Raw genomic sequence first — 18,630 nt, 5'->3', positions numbered from 1 at the left:
GCCTGATTCAACCATCACTTTAAAAGTCTACTGTGAAACATTATGAAAATTCAAGACAAGCCATCCATAACAAGCGTTGGGGCATGCTGACTTCCGGTGTAGTGCTGGTTCACGATAATGCTCGCCCGCACACTGCTAGACGCACCCAAGAACTTTTGAAGCAGTTCCATTGGGATGTTTTTGATCACCCCCCCCCCATAGCCCAGATTTGGCATCGAGCTACTACTAAGGAATTTCAAACCTTGTAAGATGTTATGATAAGTGTCTCAATTTGAATGGCAATTATGTCAAAAAGTAATGTAATGTTGTAGTTTTCTAATGTGTACCGTATTTTCCAGTGTATAGGACTCGGCATATAAGATGACCCTCGACTTCAGCGCCGATTTCCATGCCTAGAAAGTCGTCTTATACGCCGGAAACTACCGTAATTTCTGGTGTATAAGACGACTTGGCGTATAAGACGACCCCTGACTTCAGCGCCGATTTCCATGCTTTAGAAAGTCGACTTATACACCGAAAAATACGGTATATTAAAAGTTCTGTGTCTGTCATTGATAACCAAATGGAGGTTTATTTCCAAATTGCCTAGATAGATAGATAGATAGATAGATAGATAGATAGATAGATAGATAGATAGATAGATAGATAGAGATATAGATAGATAGATAGAGATATACATACATACATACATACCCATATTTTGATATAGATATTGAGTGGTTTTTTTTTTAAACACCCCAGTCTACCCAAATATGGGAAGGAAGTAAATATAGATTAAAAAAATGCCTGAAAACATAATCGTCCTTCTTGGGAAAAGAGGGCTTCTTGTTTTTATTAGGATGGGACCCAGTTCTTCATCAGGAAGATTTGTGGAAGTTAAGATACAAAAAGGTTGACAAACACTGTTCTAGCATTTGACAAGCTTTTTTTATGCACCAAATATCCAAAAGTAGTAACTATGAGGGACTCTTGTCTGCCAGCCTTGCATACTAATGCATTTTTCAGGAAAAAATTAATCCCGCAACTTTTCAGTTTCTTCAAACCACATGGTATCATGCTACAACTACAGACTTTTAATAATAAAGTTGGAAGGGACCTTGGAGGTCATCTAGTCCAACCCCCAGCTCAGGCAGGAAACCCTACACCATTTCGGACAAATGGCTGTCCAGTCTCTTCTTAAAAACGTCCAGTGTTGGGGCATTCACCACTTCTGGAGGCAGGTTGTTCCACTGGTTAATTGTTCTCACTGTCAGGAAGTTTCTCCTTAGTTCTAGGTTGCTTCTCTCCTTGATCAGTTTCCACCCATTGCTTCTTTACAAGGTTCAGGAAGGAAGCATTGTCAACACACCCAAACTCTCTACTGAGAGAAACTGTGATTAGTAGCAAGCCAGAACTGAAGGCTATGAAACCAGAAACATACTTTACAAACCCATACACGCTGTGCCAGTATGAACAAATACTCTAGAAAAATTATATAAAGTAATATACTAAGAAAAACTATTTCTTTGTTCTAAAAAGACCCTTTTTTAATGCAGACACTGTAAAATGCCTTATAGCTCAATCTCTTAACAAGATTAAACTATAAGAAAAAGTTGGCATCATTTTGCAAGTTGAATGTATCTTTCTAATACAGGTGGGTTTATGTTCCTAAACTAGAGAGGCAGGGAATTCTGGAGTACTCTGACATTATTGCAACCAGAGTAAATTCTCTATATTGCTATGATAAAAGAAAAAGTTTAAATACTTGGCTAATTCCTCACTATTCTGCTCTAGCATTAATCCTAAAATCAGTCCATGTTTTTTGCACACTAACTTTAATTAGCAATAATAACTTTAAATCAATGGACTGTGTTAGACCTCAGACATAAAAAAGTCCTCTTTTAAAGCTATGGTTAATTAACAACTTATTGATTGCATAGTTATTATAAGCAAAGCTACCCCTGAAATTTGAACTAAAAAAGTGTACAGTATAAACCTAAAGGACTAAGGTTTTTTATTACTTATGACTGCCTTCCCAATGCTGGTGTCCAAATATGTAGACCAATACCTAGAATTTACAGAAAAGTTGCTAGCACAGAACATTTGGAACTAATGTCCAAATATCAGGCAAGCATCTAAGTTGGAGAAGACTGGCTTAGGAGAACACAGGAAGCTGTGCAGTCATTCATCCAGCTGAAGAGTGTTTATCCCAATTGACAGCAGCTCTCTGTGATTTTAGTCATTCCAGAAAATGACTAGGATTAAATCTGAAACCTTTTGCATGCAAATGACAATTATAATGAGGTGTGAAATCTAAGAACAAATTTAATATTTATAGTACAACCATCTATAATGAAAAGGGAAACCAATTAAACTATCCTTGAGATGTAGTTGCCTAACATTTTCATAAAAGTCTTCAGAGATGGAAAACAACTGTAATGAGTAATCTATAGATAGTTTAACAGCTGTGCAGATCTTATGATAATGAAGTTTTTCCCTGTATTCAACAAAATCTGGTCCTAGATTTAATGCTTTTAGTTCCTGATCATCTTTTTATGTATCTCATACCATATCTTCCGTCAGTGTTCTTTTCACCACACTGAACTGTATAACCTGTGCCCGTTTATAAAGTCTACAAGGCTCAATTACTTGTCATTATTATATTCTCCGAATTTACCCATTAGTTATTATTTCTTTTACTCCACTCTTCCTGAGATAAAACTGTTCTTTGGCACAACTAAACAAAAACAGCCTAGGCTAGCTTACTCCCTATCCTGAAAACAGTATAGCCTGAACACAACTGTTGCTGTTGGCACATCAGTTGTTGATGTTGAAAGCCATGGAGTGACATGTATCTCCCCTAAAACAGAATACTATCAGAACTGCTACAGTTCATCTTTTATACCTTTAGTCTTGATATCTATTCTAGGTACAAATCAGTAACAATCATACTTGAGTAATTTTCCTTATGATGCTTTGAGAAACTAATTGAGTGTATAAATGTTAAGTTACCATCCCCCTGTAGATTTTAAAGCATTAAACATGTCACTATCTCCACTATAATTGCTTCCTGAAATACAGTACAGAATTCTCAGGAGTTCTGGAAACTCCAAGCATATCTGGAAGACAGGAGGTGAGGGAAGACTGCCGACTACTGTCTGCAGCTACAAACACTGGAAGTTCAGAGCAAAGATGATTGTCCGGGTACATAGTACCAGAGTGCAAGCTTGATTGTAGCCACATTAAACTAGACTAAAATGTCTAAACAGCATATTTTGTTTGGTCTACCCTGCACAAACTTTAGATGAAATCTATTCACTAACTAGTATGATTTCGATATGACACCTCCCTTGATGCTCGCCAGGGTTCAGGCCTGATCTAGTACTTTTTCTAGATTATTTTTTAATGGAAAGGTAGCATGTTTTAGATGCTATTGGGAGTTTCTACTGGGAAATCATTTTCTTAAAGTCAATGGCTGAGGCCCACAGCTTTGTTTCTAAGTATGCCCATCTGTCTAGTAAAAAGACAAAAGCAAACCAAACTGGTAGACAGCTTTAGTTAAGGAAACAAGGTGTAGGATCTGCTTTAATATTTATGTTGATCACATTATCCTTACTAGTCATTTTGTGAGAATTCTGTTAAACTTCCAAATCTGTTAAACAAGCTCTTAACCTTTCAAATCTGCTCTACAATCAAAAAACCCACAGAATTTAATAAAAGGGAATTATGATGTTTGTTCGTTAAATTAAACATTATTTCTATGGAACAGTTGATAACTACAAATACTTACCTGACAACGCATCACATCATTAGTTAACATAAAAGGATATCTTCAAATTGGCATATATAAATCCTTAGCTAAAAGATATTGATGAATCTTAAAGCCTCTCACAAAGACAGGCCAAAACCCAGCTTGGCACCCATTTTTAATATGCTACATTTTGCATACCAGTACAAGTTAAAACTAGCACTTAAAAGGGTGTGGAAATGGATGCTACTAAATTTGATGAAGTATAGACCTGTTATAGTAGAAACCGCTCAGTTGGTAATTTAAATAACCTATTTTGGGTCTTGCAATATACTACCGTAGTCTAAACAGGATCCTACCAAAGAACATCACAACTGATATCTGTGCTAAAGCTAATAAAGGGCATGAAATCACTATATGGCCAGGACAGCACATGGTTAGGATTATTTCCAAAGGATACAAATTTGTAACTACAACTCCATATGCAGTAAAACAAGTTCACTATATATAGGAGCATTAATGCTACAAATTATAGTACATGATAAGAAGATATATCCCATTTTCTATTTTTTACTTATTAAGAAGGCATACAAGTGATTTCCATAAAGAAAGAAAGCAATTCTCAGGGGAATGAAGGCATAATGAAAAATACATAAGTAGAACAGGATAGCAAATTGCAATAAGTTGCATTCATGTAGTTTTATACAGCAAGAACTATTGTGGGTACCTAATTATGTATTGAAAAAGTCACTTTCATAAAATGCTAAGAAGCTAATTACAAAGAAAATGAAAACTAAAACTTCAATTTATCTTGTCACAGTTCATTCTGTCCAAACAGAAAGGGAACTTTTTATACTGGAATATTGAAAGTGTGACTGTAGGTCATAACAGCTGTTCAGGACCAGCTTTAGGCAAAGGCCCTGGCCTAGGGCATCAAAGCTTAGTAAGCAGCAATGCTGTTTCTCCTATCAAATCATTCTAAAAATTCTAATGTAGCTGCATGCTTGTGTCTGCATGTTGCCAAAGTATCACCCAATTTTTCTGTTTTATTTTTTTACTTTTCTTCTGACACCTTCTACCTGAGAACAGATTCATATTAACACCAAATAAATGAAAGTCTGATTATTCCTCTGTAGACAGCATATATTTTTCAATAGTAACAGAAAGCTCACCTTTAGATATGATCACTATACCTCAGTAGATGACCGTTGCAGCAATTTTGCATCATAGTCTATGCCACAGGTCGGCAACCTGCGGCTCCGGAGCCGCATGCGGCTCTTTGAGCCTTCCCCTGTGGCTCCCAGCCTCCTCTGCCTTTGCAGAGAGAGACAGAGACAGAGGCAATTGCACTTCTCGCTCTCTCTCTCTCTCTGCTCTGTGTGTGTGTGTGTGTGTGTGTGTGTGTAAAAGAGAGTGCATTCATAGTGTTTTCCGAGGAGCTGAAAAGCTTACTGGGCAGAGCTCCTCCCTTTGCTGCGTCTCTGCAGGAAGCAGGAAGCGCAGGAGAGAGCTAGCTAGCCCAGCTAGGCTGACTCAGGAATTCTGGGAGTTGAAGTCCATGAGTCATAAAAGAGACGAGGTTGCCTACCCCTGAGCTTGCTGGACAACAGCTTGAAGCTTGCCAGGTGAGCAGCAGATAGGAGGGGGGGGGAGAAAGAGAGAGAGAGGGAGGGAGGGAGGGAGAGAGAGAGAGAGAGAAAGAAATAGAGGGGGGAAGAGGAGTGGCAGAAAGAGAGAGAGAGAGAAAGAAATAGAGGGGGGAAGAGGAGTGGCAGACCAAGGGCAGATAGGGAGGGAGAGAGAGAGAGAGAGACCCTTTTGACATCTAAAATGAAGATAACACTGCATATATCCTTTTTTACCTGTGTGTGTGTATATGTATGTGTGTGTATGTGTGTGTGTGTATATATATATATATACACATACATATATATATATATATATATACACACACACACACACAAACACACACCTATAATAAAGGTAAAAAAGGATATATGCAGTGTTATCTTCATTTTAGATATCAAAAGGGTTTTGCGGCTCCCAGTGTTTTGTTTTTGGTGGGAAACCGGTCCAAGTGGCTCTTTAAGTGTTTTGGGTTGCCTACCCCTGGTCTATGCTTTATATGAACCTTGCAGATCAATGAGATTGCAGTGAAAACTACAATGTACTACTGTACATTAATTCCATAAATGAGAAAAAGCATGAATTAGCCGTAACAATAGACAAAATACTTCAAAAGGCAAGCTTAAACAAAGCCGAGAGCTTATTTTCAGATAATTACACATAATTACAAAACCATAATTGCAGAAGTAAAAGCATCAAAGTCTGCATTCATTTGTTCCAGTTCACACATGTGTTAATTTCATTCTTTATTTATTTACCCTTACTTACCTTTTTATTTTCTTCAGTTTCAGAATCAAATAAAGTCAATCAAAGAATGACAAAACTTTAATGTCAGTTCATTTTACTGGCAGGGTCAGACATAATATACATAACCTGTTGTTACCTGTTTGCGTTGCACATTTCTATCTTCCTATCATACATTAAAAAAAGATTTTAAAGTCCTAAAAATAGATTGCAGGCTGTTGTGTGCAAATCAGACAAATGATGACTTCTAAGGGAGCCAAAACAGTAAACCAAACTACTTTCAACTAACAATGTGTGCAATGTTTGGATTTGTGCAAAATAAATTGTTCTTGGCTAACCAGAAAAGCTTGCAATCAGTTTGCAGTTGAATTACCCACTTGGTTTGATTTTATACAGCTTATAGATTGCTCTAATCATAAACTAACTTTGAGTGGCATACAGTTCCCTCACTATAACTCAGGTTACTTCTAGTTCCCTGGTTCTTCTACACCCAGAGAAGAGGATTACTTAGAAATACACTCTGCCAATCTTCAAAGATAAAAGTCAGGATAGTACAGCAGTTTCAACATGGCACTCCTCTGGCATACCCTCTCTTCTACCTTTTTTTCTTCCACCACACCCTCCACCCAAGGGGAACAGGAAGTGAATGAAACCAAACCTTTCCTCTCCTATAACTTTAATAGCTCCAACCTTCAGAGAATTTTAATTTCCTCTCCCCATTACAAAAAAAAATAATGAATTATTAGCCAGTCATCCAGCCTGGACAAAATCTAGAAAGACTGGACAGTCTACAACAAGCTAAGTCATTTGAAACCTAAGTACTCACACATGGTTCATTAAAGATCAGTCCCCCACAAGGGTGGAAACATGTTTTCATGTCCAAATGTGGTTCACATAGCCAGAATCAATGGAGGGTCACCAGGACAATGATCACTGTTGAAATTCGTGGTTGCAGAATACCTAACATACGGTAAGTCCTTGTTATGTTGGCAGCTATTTAGAGTGATGGGGAGCAGGGGGACAATCTCTTTATATTATAACAATATAACTTCCAGGGCAAACTTAAGCAAAGGAGTCATCATTCCTTTCAAAGTCACAATTTTCACTGCAGGAGATACGACACTGAAACCAGTTTTGGAACTTTATGTGTAATTTGCCTAGAAAATATATAATGTTTTAGAGCGATTGTTTGTGTCCAGTTCATAGATCACAAGAAAGAGGAGGCAGGAAAAAAAAAGTCCGATTCATAAAACAGCCATTAACGATATACTGAGCAACCACCCTATATTCTTTCCATAGATTACTAAGGCAAACACAAGTTTCGTTACCATAAATAAACGGAGAACCATCTTATTTAATATGTAGGTTACAATTGCATCAGGGGGAATATCCCGAACTGAAACCAACCCAAGTCAAATTAAGTGTGAAACTGTCCAGTTGTTGGATTTTAAGTGATGAGTCACTTTAAAGAATCGTCGCCCCCCCCGCCATTGCATGATCCGAAAAAAGGACCATTTAAGGAAGGACGTGTGTCATCCCTTAAACCCAATTAGCTTAGCCTTAGCCGCTTGGCGCCTATGATCTGAGCCTGTAAGGGGTCGCCTGGAAAGCGCCCTAAGAAGGTCGGGAGGAGAGAAAAACGGAAAGCCGATCCAATCCGTTCGCTAGCCCGCGTGCTCCGATCTACCTAGGCAGGGCGCATGCTTCCGTCCTCCTCCACATCGCCTATCGTTATAAACATTGCATCATGCACCACGCTGCTTGCAAAATGGACTCCCAGCCTGGCGTGTAGCTGAGCGCCGAAGCACACGTCGATCGGTGCAACCGCTCGGGGAAATTCGTCCGGAGCCATTGCTGAAGAGTATCCGTCTAGCGACCCCGGCTCACGGAGAAAGCGGGCGGTCCGAATGTTGTCGCGGCTTTCTCTTTAGCATGGTCTGCCTCCTCGCGGCCCCCCTCCCCGCGATCTCTCATTCAGGGCATCTCAGCAAGGCTGAAAGCCATCCGGCTCAGGAGACGGTAGAGGAGAAAGGAAGGGCAGAGCAAGGAAACCTTGCCAGGGCGTAATCGGCTACTCACCTAGCTCGTATCCGGGGATATTTCTACTACAGCCGGTGTAGAAAAGAAGAGAGGAAAAGAAAAGGGACACTGAAGATGACCCGGAGTTGGGAAGCGAAGCGGGACGTGCCGCGCGCTGAGCTCAGTTGTGGCAGCGGCGAAAAGCTCACAGCAGGCGCCCTCGGCGTTGCGGTCTTACAACCGCTCCCGCGGGTACGCGTGGTGACTCCGCCTCTCACTCTGGACTGTAGTGAATGAAGGAAGGGGAGGGAAATTATAATAACAAAAAAAAAAAAAACCCAGCCTGAGGGTTGAGGAGGGCGGAGAAAAAAAAGGCACAGAGGGAATGGTTGCTCGTAACAACCACTCAGTTGCGTCCTCCCTCTTTCTCCACCTCTGGCTGGTTCATCGCGGGGAAAAACAAAAGCGCCGAGCAATATTTGAAAAACAAAAGGAGGCACGTGCCGGAGTACCCCAACGGCCGACTCGTGGCCCTGAAGACGCCTACGCGGCTACAAACCCCGGGTGGGATCCGACACGCGCGACGGGCTTTCCGCCGCCCGCATTCCCGCCTAAAGGTGTGGCTGTGGGCAAGGCGAGCCCAGCTGTGCTCGGGCCTCCTTCCTCACACGCGCCAGTTCTTGTCTCTTGTAAACGCGGCGGAAGCCACTTCAAAGCCGAGCGCCTTTTCTTATTCTCGAGCGCCGTAATTTGGAGAGCTTCCGATAAGGCCAGAGAGTCCGCGGTGAGAAAGAATAGCTGGAGGGATGGGAAACAGCGTAGCCTTCCTAGCCCGGAGTTCTTCAATTGTTTTGGACTTCAACTCCCATGATCCCCACCGAGGAAAATGCCGGATTCGGTGACGCCGACATCTACACTGTCCCCTAAACCTTGAATGGCTTAGCCATTCTTTGGGCAAGAGAAAATTATTTAAAATATATTCTGATATGCTGTATTTAATGTCTCCAAACTGGAAGACATCCTAATTTTTTTAAAAAAAAATTTTTATACGACTCTTCAGTAACATTGTGCATTTCACCAACCTATATCTACCTGAATTAGGATTTATTGAATGACTTTGTTATCTGGGATCACGGAAACAAACCCCGCAGATTGCGTAGGGTCCGCCCCCATCTTCTACTAGAGACCTTTTTAAGAATCCCGACAATGGATAAGGCAGTCAAAATAAAAATCCGAAAAAAATGGCAAATTAATAAAGGCAACAAATTAATGCAATAATCTATAATGATCACTTTTCGGGGGGGAAACCCTTTTAGGTTCAATGGGACATATTTCCAGATGCACGTGTAATGCAGGAACAAGAACATATAAAACAGGAACAAAACTCTTTAATGTAAAAGTTGAATTTCAATGGAATGTGCTGTGTAGAGCACAAAACATTTCTATTAATGTCTGAATCTGACATAACAAAGATTCAGGTGGCACTTGAAAGATGAAAAAGAAATATTTTGGGTGCTACAAGAGTCTCTGTTATTGGGTTTTTCCCTGTACTGTATACAGCTGTTGTGTTTTTCCTGGTAGTTGTGTACACAAAGCTTCAGTCCAAAGAGCTATTTTAAACTAGAGCTGTGGTGCATTCTGAATGTAAACATGATTAAATTATATGGATTATGCACTCACATTTCACTTACAGATGGTAAAAGTTAGAATAACTTCCTTAGTTTTTTAAGTGCTATTAGAAAAAAAAACTGCCGTGTCACTTGAATCCTCCTGCAGTCTGGCTGGCAAGGAAATGCCTGGTAATCCTCTATCTGGCTTGCATCACTTACTGAGCAATGTTTCAAAAATGCAGTGAGGGCTTTCACAGTTAAGTACTGTATGGTCATTTAGCAGCAACTGTGTTAATGTAGATCAGCGGTTCTCAACCTGTGGGTTGGGACCCCATTTGGGGTCGAACGACCATTTCATGGGGGTCACCAAACAGCGCAGTCCGCCATTTTTCCCCCCTTTTCCTTAGCTGTGCTACTCCCTTTTATTCTATTGGCTTTTGAAAGCCAATAGAATAGACTCTCTTGAATAGAGAGTGCTGCAAGTTGTCTGCAGCGAAGGCGAGCTGTCTGGAAGTTTCCACCCCTCCCTGCTAAGCAACTACTAAAAATGTAAGGCCAGGGGTGGGAGGCCAGTGGGCTCAGGGAGGGTTGCTGGCATGCGTGGGGCCCGGCGGGTGCTTTACCTTCCTTGGGCTGGGCCAGCTGGTGGCCCAGCCAGTGGTCGGCCTGCTCCGTCTCTGCCACTTGCCAGCTACGCCTTGGCCAGCGCAGGAAGCGGCACCACGCATGTGCAGCGCTCCCAGGCAGGGAAAGTCCTCGATTTACAACCGGTTGGGTAGTCCTCGACTTATGACCGGTTGGGGGTCGCGGCATTAAAAAGGTTGAGAACCACTGATGTAGATACATGCATTACAACTGCCCATGCAGAATAGTCCCATAAAAATACCATATGTACCACTATCTACAAAGAATATTGGAATCAATATTCCAATATTCAATACTTGGAATCATCAGTATTCTATAATTATGATTATCGTAAGTCTACTAACCACTCAACTCCAATGGACTTTTTTTGGGGGGGGAGATGTGGAAGATTTTTTTTAAAAAAAAACATCAATTGAAGTATCAGGATGTTTGGAAGATAATAAAATTTTTGTGGTAAAATATTAAGGAGTTAACATTCAGCAGAACATTTTAGCAAAGGCAATCTTCCATTCCATATATTTTGAAAAAATAAGAATTGCAGTTGGTGGAATAATAATGCAAAAATGGATAAGGTTGTGACACACACATGGATGGGCCAAATTTTTCTGGGTTTTGCTGGCAGAAATTTATTTTTAACCACATCAAACCTATTTTATGGCATGTGTCCCATTTTGGGCTGTTTCTTATTTACTGGTAGAAAATCATGTCACCAGCTAATCAGAGAGGAACAATTTCTTGGTGAGACAAGCAGCTATATAAACATGCAAATAAATTTGCAGGTTTGTAGACCTCAGGTGATTCACCCCATTTTATTTATATTTTGAGGATGGTATTTTGTTCCTATAAAGCAGTTTCTGTATGAATTTGCTATTCAGCCTTAGCTTGGCTGGAAGAGCTTTGAAAAAGAAAAGGAATCTCACAAAGCTTCAGTCTCACTTATATACCAATTTCATAATTATCATTTATAAATTTACATATAATTTATCCTTCAAAAGAATCCTGGATGCTGGGCTGCTAAGAATACTTTTGGTCATCTTTATCTGCAAAAGTCTTATCAGAAATGTGAACAGTAGCAACGAGAGGGAAAGATGGCTTGCTTAGTAATATCCAGATCCTCCAGCATGGAAACAACTTCTCGGAGAATTCTGTGTGATATCGGTATTAGAGTATTTTTGGTATCAGAATAAAATTGCTCTATTCTCCTGAAATTTTAAAAGATGCCATCTTCCTGTGGTTTGTGTTTTTCATTTCCACTGGATTTTTAAATTTCATGTTAATTTCATTAGGTGCTAAAACTACAAAACCTGTAGTTTGATGTGTGTATGTGTTGAATTTAATTCTAGATTTGTGTTTTCGTGTTTGTAGAATCATAGTCAAAAGGCTGAATGCTTCCAGAGAAGAACCTTATTTCCAATCACCCTGTCCTACCCAGAGATAGCCAACTTTTTGTTCACAAAAACAAAAAGTGCACATGCCCTATAACAGTGATGGCGAACTTTTTAGAGACCGAGTGCCCAAAAACTGGCCCCGCCCCTGCTCCACCCCCTGCCCTGCCCGTGCTTCGCCCCCACATTGTCCCCCGCCCTGCCTGCCCACAGGAACACTCCAGGGCCCGACACAGATCTCCCAGCCAGTCCAACAGTGCCCTGGCAGCCACACCCTCTGCCCGTGCCCCACAGCATTAACTGTGCACGATGGGATGTGAGGGATGAGTCTTGTCTACACTGCCTGGTTGCCATGTCCTTGGCTGCGTTGCTCTGTGTGGGCCATGCTCAGGGGCAACTCCTCCAGGGGGGCTGCTGATGAGGGGGTCGGGGGAGGCGAGGCTAGGGCAATGGCACGTGTGCCCACCAAGAGGGCTCCGAGTGCCATAGGTTCGCCACCACTGCCCTATAACTTGTATTAGAAACTGTACACCTGACACTTTAATCTTTTAATAAAGCAATTTATAACAGGCAAGACATTGTGGGCTACAAGGTGTGAATTCCTAGGGATCTGATTGGTTGGCACTTTGGGGGAAACTGAGCAGTTCCTTGGTCTCTCTGTGTGTGTAAATAATAGGTATACCTATTGTTAGGCAAAATGGGACTTTTCAGAAAACATCAAAGTTGGCGAAGTTTCTTATTAAAGGAGATGGAATGCAATACAGTATTGGGTTTTTTCTAGGTTGCCATTTCCTTGTAAGAGCTGCCCTTTTACTTTACTATTTATTGGTGAGGAGGCTTCTATTCTTTACCTTAGATGAGATTTAGAGGGGATTTGTTGGGGGGAGCAGAAGGGTTAATTTGGGTCTAATAGGATTAGGCAAAGATATGAAGATTTGAGCTTGAGGTCAAAGATTTGACCATGGTCATGTCGTAAACATGGGGAGAAGAGGAAGGGGTGCAGTCTCCATTCTATTTATTAGATTTATTTTCTCCACTATAATTAAACTTATATGATGCCCAACTCTCAAAAACTCTGCGCAGCTAGCAGGCAGATAGACATCAAATTATGCAGCAAAAATAAAGTAGAACATAAACATCATATCAAAAAAGAATTCCTAACCAATAAAATTAGAACCAGGTTATTACAGTCATTTTTCTTTTGAGAAGTAAAGAAAAACAAGAGATTGGTGGCTGTTACTAAGGTGACCAACTGTCCTTCTTTAGGGAGGACAGTCCTCCTTTTGTAGGTGTTGTCCTCCCTCAAAAAATGTCCTCCCATGTGTCCTCCTTTTCGATATTTGAAGACTAATCTGCAGGGCTTTTTTTTTCTCATAGAATGCTCAGAACGGCATTCCGGCACCTTTTTTTAATGGTTTTTTTCCAACTTTTGCATGAGCTGTGCTACTCCCGCTATTGGCTTTCGAAAGCCAATAGGAATTGCTGCTGAGCGTGCCAAAACACCCGGCTGGCAAACTTTGCACATGCAAGTTGTATTTTTTTTTATTAAAAAGTTTTATTGACAATTAACAAAAAAAAAAATTTTAACCCACAAACCCACCCCACCCCCACCCCCCAACCCACCCCCACTTCCCAGAGCCGAGTACAGGGTTATTACAAACATATTAAACAAAATCTAATTAAATTTAACAAATTATAGAATAACTAAATTCATACTTAACCCTTAACTCTCTTTAAACCTCAATATCATAATATTATAAACAAATCCAGTTGTCTGTATTATTGTTGCAATGAATAAAATGTTTCTTTTATTTACGATATTTTTTTCTTCAATTTATTTGTGTCCTCCTTTTCATTGTAAAGAAGTTGGTCATCTTACTATTACTCATTGGAAAATTTGAATCTGTTTTTTTCAAACAGTAGAACTTCCACATTTCATTAAACAATAACTTCAAGCTAAGTTCAAACTTTGCACTCCACAGTTCAATCCTGAGCTATCTATAGTCTCTTCAATTGTAACTTCAAACTTAATGGCTGCAATTTGAGCATTGTTTTCATTGTTGCTTATACCTATGTCAGATGGAGATTGTAAAGAGGATGGAGTCTGATACGTTTGGGAGGGGCAGAGCAACTACAGTAGCAACTGCCTAAACATTTGCATTAAAAAGCAGTGACAAATATTTTATAAGACATTGTTTATCTTCTCTTCTGCAGATGCAGTCTCTTTCACATACAAAATATCTATTTCTAACTGATACAGCTATCCCACAGTGCAGCTAAACTTCAATTTATTTTTCCTTCTCAACAGTGCTCTTTCATGCATCAGTAATAACCTTGACCTGGCTTTACCAAACACCAAATGTTTTAAACATTTAAGGAATGAAATAAATGACTAAAAAAAAGGTAAATTGTGGATAGAAAATAAAACATCAGTAAATACACAGAGAATTTTAAATTGTTGTAAAATTTAGCATTTATTATTTCATTGATAAATTAATGGAATATATAAAATTAAAACCCTTGTATCATCTTGAAAAACAGTAATGACAGAACTTTAAGCTTTAATGTTTATAACCATTTATAATTTCACACCATTTATCATTATCTAAAATAATCTTTTGAAAAGAAGAAAAACACAAAAAATACTAAAAACAATCAGTGAAAGTAATATTACATTCTAAAATTCCCTCCCACCATATCCAGGTGGTGATTACATGAAATTATTTATAAACATTTAAAATGCCTCTGATTATTACCTTTACATGAAATATTTCTTCCTTAATACCATACTCTAGTCAAAGCCAATGTTTCTCCATCTTGGAAATTGTAAGATGTGTGGGCTTAAACTCCCAGAATTCTCTGGCCGGTAAGCTGGAGAATCATAAATTAGCCAGTTTGATATAGTGGTTAAGATATTGGCCTAAAACCAGGAGACTCTGAGTTCTAATCCCACCATAGGCATGAAAGCCAGCTGATGCCATGTGCCAGTGATTCTCTTTCAATGCAACCCACCTCACTGGGTTGTTGTTGGAGGAAAAGTAGGAGGAAAAGTAGGAGGAAAAACTATTATGTATGTTCACTGCATTGAGTTATTTATAAAAAATAATAAAGGTTGGATCAAAACATGTAATAAATAAATAAAATAAAGTTTCATGAAACTAGTCTGCTGTGATTAGAGTTCATTCATATATCTATTCAAATGTAACATTACAAATACTACAAAAAAGTAATTGATATGAACAGATTACCACTTCTGAATTACGTATATTATCCTGCAACTCCGAGGGATATAAAAATTTAAGCTGTGCAGATAAAAGTGAAATATCGCAAGACTAACAGGATAAACTAGTGCTGAAATAAGCAATTTATGTTGGGTGAAATAGCTGTGTGTTCAATGTTTAGAATTGTTGCTTCAACTGTTCACAACTGTTCTGGAATAGATGCCATGGCACCAGAATATTCAAGTCCTCAACTCTAGATAACCTCCTGCATACTGTCCATTATGGAAATGTCTCCAGGAGGTTGGTATTGGGATCTAGTCTTCCAGTGGTCAGAGCTTCAGCATCTAGTGATCATTTCAGTGGGGCCAATGGCTCAGAAGCAAGCAGAGTAGTCCTGAACAGGATGAGCATGTTCTGTAGGCAATACCAAAATTTAGCAGGACCAGTAGCAACAAGTGGCATCATCCAAGTTCTATAAGTTGAAAGAAAACAGATTAATCTGTCAATTTCTCCTCTTAGTCAGGCACACAAACCATGTTCAAGGGTAGAATCAAACGGATAGGGCCCTGACAGAGCGCCTATTAATTCAGTATATGTAATTTAAAAAATTAGGGAAAACAAGTTCAGACTTAATTACAAAAAATAATGAACAATTATTTGCCTTAGCTATAAAATCAGAACAAAGAAACAAAGAAAATTGTCTGGGGAGAAAATGCTTTGTGTGCTCCACCCCAGTCTACAATACATATATTGACCTGAGAGTATTTCTATTTCTGCCACAAGAATATCATATTGCCATCATGATGTTGATCATATTAGCTGGAGATGACAGAAGTTATTATACAGCATATTTGTAAGGAATCATGTTGAAGCAGGCTGTTTTTTATACATAGGGTTAAATCAACTCTTAAAAGTGCTCAGCCAGATCTACAGTGTTTCCTACTACTGTAAAGACAGTTTTCTTCTGTTACTTAATGGTAGCTGGCTGTTGAGCGAGATTCCTGAATGAACTTCTACTTAGCATTAAAAAAAAGTGCAACCATCCACCCAAGTTCTGGAAACTTTCTCTTTTACTGTAATCTTACATAATACACAGACATGGATTCCCAAGTTAATTGAATGATTTAGGCTTCCACAGCACCATGAATCATATCTAAATGAGAATACTTGACATATTGACCTACAAAATTAGCCAACCATATTTTAGATTAATATATTATGTAAACACAATTTTTTGCTGATCCCGGCTAAACCCCACATTCTTCACATGATTAACTCTGGGTGAACATATACACCTGCACATACTTGTGTTGTTGTTTGAGAATAATTCCTACTAACTAATCCATATTTTGCATACAATTCTTTTTTCTTCCACAGAAATCCTAGCTAGAATCTGATGTGTAATCTTTTGGCCTTCATTATGAACAAATAAAACCAACCTGGAAAAATTATAGTGAGTTATCTGCCCTTGTGTTTGAACTCCTACTGTGACTGTAAGCCCCTAACTTTGTTCTGACAATGGCCTCAATCCATTCTTAGGCATCATATAAGACAACTTTACTACTTAGAAGAAATTCCTAAGCTTTTCCAAACCATGCTTCTAGATGTATGAACTGACACATGCTAAACCATGGTTTGCTTATCCATGATTTCTTGCATAGGGCAGGATTGGTTGATTCATATAACATGCAAATGGTAAAGAAAATCAGGAGATCTTTTCAAATCCACTCAATGTGCCACAGTTGCTATGCAAGCTATCCAACATCCAGAAAGAAGCTGATTTATCAAGCAGTTATTGCAGAACTAAGCAAATTACAGGAAGGTGTACTTTAGGGCTAGCAAAAAGAAAAAAAAGTTTCCTGTCCATTTAGCTATCATCTTTGTGACCATCGTTTATTTCCATTTCTGATTGCACTGGGCACAGAAGCCAGGACAAGAGAAGGCACAAGGCAGAAGAGCACATTCTGAGGCCCCAACAGCATTGCCAACATCTGGGCTGTCACTGGGTATTTATACTTAGCTTAGGAAGTTCTGAAAGCTCACTGGCAAAAGTATTTGCACCCACAGTTAAGGCAGCTACAGTTCTTCCTTGGGCAAGATACACATTGGAGACCTGGGTAACCGAAGAATGTCACCTGGTGGAGCCCAGAAGAAGAGGCTTTTTTTGCCATGGCACCCACCTTTTGGAGCATCCTCCTCCATGAGATTAGATTGGCCCTGTCCCTGCTGGCCTTTTGCAAAGTCTTGAAATTGTGCCTAAGCTTGGGGCGCTGGGTATGTAATAAATCTATTTTCCTTGTTTTGTTGGTAGTTATTTGGATAATGCCCGACAGCTATGTCTTTTACTTTTTATATTCTATAGTTTCTGTATGTGTATTTATTTTATTGTAAACTGCCTAGAATCATGTAAAAGTGAGAAGGGCAGCTATATAAATCAAATGAATAAATAAACCTCTACACTTCAGAATTAAACCCATGGTGAAATAAATGCTAAATAAAGCTGAAACGTTCTGGAAGAAACATCCTAATATCTTGGCTCCATTTGCAGTTATTTAAGACAGACTGGAAATCAGAATGAGTCCCTGGTACCAGCAGAAAGAGAAACAACTTGCTGAGAGGCAGTATGCATAACATATATTGTACAGCAACAAAGAATAATTAGTTTGTATATGGGAATCCTTCTGAGTTATTCTTTGTATTCTCACATAATTTATGCTTTCTTGTCTTAATTGTTTTTTTCATTCAATAATTTGCTGTGTTTATAAATCAACTCTATGTGCCACCCAACCCTAGATTATTATTTTTATATTTGCATCATTTAACCCTCTCAGAAAAAAGTAGTTTTGCATAGCCATTTAGAACATCTCAAAAATAATAATCAAAATCCCCTCATATATTCATTTTTCTCAATAGGAACTGTAAGCATTAATTAGTTAATGCATCCTAGCAATCTTTTTGACCTGTAGCACAGATGCATACATAACATTGTGATCTGCAAAGCTGATATGCCTTTGGGTTTTTTTCCTCCCCTCTAAAGCCTATAGTTTTGTTTCAAAGATCCTAAAGGTATGGTCTATCAGGCTACTATAGTCAGTTTATCAGAACTGGAAAATTGCAGGCTATCTTGAAGTATTTATGTTGCTTCATGCATGGAATTTGATGGGGTGGTTCTCCACTGTCTTCCATTTTTATTGCCTTGTTTTCTCCTATTACTGTGAAATCAGAGATTAATGGAAATAGTAAAACAAATGCTGTTTTTATGAGAGAGTTTTTAAACGCAGTATTCTGGAATTGTGGCTGTCAAGACTGCCACGATGGATTGGACTTTAAAAGTCAAAACTATATTTCTATCTCTATAAAGTGGGTTGCCTATGGAATATTTGGAGTATTTGTAATACATAAATTAAATTATAGGTAGTGATAGTAGTGTCCCTGTGGATAATTAGATAAGCCAAGATGCCAGCTGCACTATGTTATCAAAGCCCAACCCTTCTGTACACATTTCATTGTTATCCACAAATACAAAAGGAATAGAACTTTGATTGTAGTCACCATCTTGACATCTTGGGATTACAGAGAGGCTTCCCTTTGTGCCCATGTGACTTTCACCCCTCTTTTCCTACTTGCTGATCTTCAGGCCCTCAGCAAACATG

At 39.1% G+C, this 18,630-nt stretch overlaps 1 protein-coding gene across 1 annotated transcript in view; it reads right to left on the bottom strand.

The window, feature by feature from the left end:
* The window catches only part of SLC7A1 (solute carrier family 7 member 1), a 36,628-nt gene extending 27,127 nt beyond the window's left edge, over positions 1-9,501 (bottom strand). Inside the window, exon 1 of the mRNA XM_039323617.1 lies at positions 8,177-9,501. The gene's annotated coding sequence lies outside the window, so the exon portion shown is untranslated. The remainder of the gene's footprint in view (positions 1-8,176) is intronic.
* Between the last annotated feature and the right edge of the window lie 9,129 nt (positions 9,502-18,630).

Source organism: Crotalus tigris, unplaced genomic scaffold, assembly GCF_016545835.1.
Source record: "Crotalus tigris isolate CLP2741 ecotype Arizona unplaced genomic scaffold, ASM1654583v1 scf7180000024280.1573445, whole genome shotgun sequence".
NCBI lineage: Eukaryota > Metazoa > Chordata > Lepidosauria > Squamata > Viperidae > Crotalus > Crotalus tigris.
The sequence above is the reverse complement of the archived record's forward strand: the minus strand, read 5'-3'. Positions and strand labels throughout refer to the sequence as shown.